Source organism: Stegastes partitus, unplaced genomic scaffold, assembly GCF_000690725.1.
Source record: "Stegastes partitus isolate 25-593 unplaced genomic scaffold, Stegastes_partitus-1.0.2 Scaffold1444, whole genome shotgun sequence".
Classification (NCBI taxonomy): domain Eukaryota; kingdom Metazoa; phylum Chordata; class Actinopteri; family Pomacentridae; genus Stegastes; species Stegastes partitus.
The window spans coordinates 117,908-121,594 of record NW_007579175.1 but is presented as its reverse complement, the minus strand read 5'-3'; positions in this window follow the sequence as shown (position 1 = coordinate 121,594).

The following is a 3,687-nucleotide window of genomic DNA, read 5'->3' as shown; positions in this document are numbered from 1 at the left end:
TTTTATCAATACATTAAGTAGATGCTGAGATATTTTACAGCACAAGTGAAAACTCTGACCTCCCTCTGGAACTAAAGGAGAGGTCAGGGGGTGAACAAAATAATCTCTATCTATAGAAACCCTTTCAAAATCCGCAGTGCTTGACGAGGGAGCAAAATAAATGAATAAATAAATAAATCATCAGATTTTATTAGACATTAGAAAAACACAATTCAGTGTATAAAGACCAACAGAGTATTGGAGAAGGTGAAAACACGTTTAAAAAAATGGAAACAAAAAAAGAAACCCCCCCCAAAAAACTGATAAACTGGAAAAGTCCTGTGCCTGAAGACCTCTAAGTGTATACTGGTGTGTACAGTACCAGGATGTCAGAGATCTAGCTAGAAGAGAGGTCATGAAAGGCCTCACAAGTGATCGGTAAAATCTTAAAATCTATCCTAAAATGTACTGGGAGCCAATGTAAATTGGCTAAAACAGGAGTGGTGTAATCACATGTTTTGGTACTGATTAAAAGTCTGGCAGCTGAGTTTTGTCAAGTCTGAATGATGGATAGATTCTCCGTTCAGGCAGGTTAAAGGGCTGTTGCAGGATGCAATAAAGCAAATACATATATAATGTTCTCCATGTCTTTAAAAGTTAAGATAAATTGAGTTTTTTGACGTATTTCTAAGATGATAAAAACACGATTGTACAAGTTTTTTTTGATGTGCTGCTCAAAACTTAAACCATCAGGGTCGATCATCTGTGCAAAATGAATGTCTGCACAACACTTCATGGTAATCCGTCCTGCTACTGTTTGGACAGTTTGAAAGAAAGCGAGGCCTCAAACCGATACTGTCGTTCCTCTGGTTCCCTCCAAAACACTGCGGCAATAATCGCCTCTATTCAAGAAGATCACAACCAGCATCTGTTACACAGTCAGGCTTCTCGCTGGACAGATGCTTACCAACACAGCGGCTTGAATCTATGTTCTCTGGGGCCACTTTTGTTTGACAAGGCCACCGTTCTTCCTCATAACTAGAGTTTGTGCGTGCTCCTGTAATACCGGCGTTTTAAAGGATTGTGACATTTTGTGTTGCTAAACGGTTAATTGAGGTCTGTTGTGTCACTTCCCACTTTCATTTACCATAATGTGTAGAAGACGTTTGGCTGCTCTGTGGGGAAATGCAGCCACCAGCAAAAAGAAAATAAGTTAGCGATAAATATAGATATGTACAGGTGCATACACATTTCATAAGGTGTGTGTTACAGGAAAGAAAATAACAACTTTGGTTCTTATAGTTTCCTTTCAACGTGTTACCAATGACTTTATTCTCTACATGACCTTCATTTCAAAGGGACTCGGATACCCAGTGATGTTGTAATCAGTGCATTAATCTGGAGCTGTATTAGTTCTGGGCTCCCCTGAGGCATCATTATGAACAGTGTTTGCAGGAGAAGAGTAAATATGTCCTGTCAGTCAGATCAGCTGTGGAAGAGCAACATGTTAAGGTGGGGTCCTCTAGGTACGTTTAGCTCATCAGTGCGTGATCTCACACACAAGTGCACCACATGGTGTCTGTTTGTGAACCTCGGGCATGTTGTGTTTCCATGTGTGTGTGTGTGTGTGTAGATGTGGTGGAGAGGGGGAAAAAAAAGGGAATATTAAGTATTTTGAATAGAAGTAAATGGAGGATTTAATAAAGTTGTTATAATTCGTCTGTATGGGGGCATGAATGTGTGCACCAAAATTTATTACCATCCATTTAATGGCTGTGGAGGCACTTTCTGTAAATCCACATATGTGAAGGTCAGGATGGTGCTTGAGGAAAAATCCAAGGACAAGCAAAATTATGGATGGATTCATCCTCCGGAAACCCTGAACTACAGAATGTCATACCAACCCAGCAAACGGTTGTCAAGACATTTTAGAATAGACTAAAGCGGTGGGCTGACCAGCAGTTATCTCTGAAGAGTGATGGTTGGGCGGTTCAGTGGGGAAGTGGTTTGCACAAGGTCCTGGGTGTGTGGAGTTTGTGCAGCGTGGGTTCTCTCTGGGTTCTCTGGCTTCCTCCCACAGTCCAAAGACATGCTGAGGTTAATTGGAAATTCTAAATTGTCTGTAGGTGTGGATGTGAGTGTGCTTGGTTGTCTGTTTCTCTGTGTCGCCATGTGATAGACTGGTGAGCTGTCCAGGTGAACCTGTCTTCACCTGAAGACAGCTGGGATAGACTCCAGCCCAGACAAAGTGCTGTTTAGGTCGTTGCTGTAAATGGGAATTTGTTCTCAATTAATCCACCTGGCTAAATAAAGTTAAATAAATAAATAAATTTGTCATTTCATGGGATATTCTGAGAATTCTAAGCCTCAGAAATGCATTTACATCAAGTCTCTTAAACTAGATTATATGATCACATCATGTCTTTAGGTGCTTCTGTTATTCTGCCCATCTCTCTGTATGGGTGTGTGTGGCTTGTAATCTGTCTTTTCCTTTGGGACCCCCCCATGCAACGGTGGCCCCCAGGTCTACTGTGCCATCAGTTCTCACCAAGCTGGACCCATGGCTCCCTGCGGGTGAGGTGATGGGCTGCAAAGTGAATAACACAAACTCCAAAGTGACACCAGGGCACAGGAGGTCTGTCCAGATTGAGCAGCAAACAAACACAAAGCTAAACTTCCAGCTTTCGACTATAACAACATCCCTACCCCCTTGTCCCTCACCTCCTGTCTCTGTCCTCCTGCCAGACCTCCACCGCCCCTTGTTTGTGACTCCCTTCACCTCCTGCAACACACCCAACCTGCTCCCATCCCTCCAGCCCCCTACCTTAACTCCAGCCCCAGTTCCCCAGCTCCCAAAGCCCAGGGAAGCAGCAGCCGTGCTGGCCGGCCCGGCACCCCGTGCCCCTTCAGCCCATCCCTGGTCTCTTTGAAGTGGCTTCAGGAGAGAGAGGTCAGCCTTGCCCCGGAGACCCGCATAGAGGTAGGGACAGCTGCGGTCAGACAGACCCTGTGCAGGGGAAACGTACACACAAGAGCAGACACACATGCACATTCACATATGCACACACGAGACAGGACAGAGCAGCTGCAGCCACGGTGTTGAAGGTGTGCCGTACAGCAGGACAGCTTGGGAGCCAGTATGGTCCAGCACGGCGCTGCTCTGCTCTGCTCTGTTCTGGGTCACATGTTTCGCACTCAGGTGTGAAATGTAGTCTGCGGATTACCAGATGACCAGATAAAATTTTTAGATATTTTTAAACAAGGCTCCTAACTACGGACCCACTTTTCATCACTTTCTGTTGTGTGTTATTGTTGCCTCAGATATCATGTTGATGTATTATGAGAAAAAGAGACTAAATCTATTTAATCACAGTGTCTTGGTCGTAGTGTTGCATCACTTCAGTGCTTAAAACCATCAGCGGGAAAATAAAAAAATTCTCAATCATAGTTTGTTAGTTGTGAATGTTTTCATCAGCATTACGCATCAGATTTAAATAATCTGCTGTTGTTAAATCTCAGATGGTGTGAGCCCAGTTCAAGATGCTGTTCTGGAATGCCTAATGCAGTTCAATGCGGCTCCACAACTAAACCGGTTTCAGTCCTATTTAATCCACACTCCTGACACAGTGTCAACAAATTAAACATTACAGCTACACTTTTTTTCTTTCCTTCCCTTGTTTTCTCTCTCTTCAGTTTCTGCACCTTTTT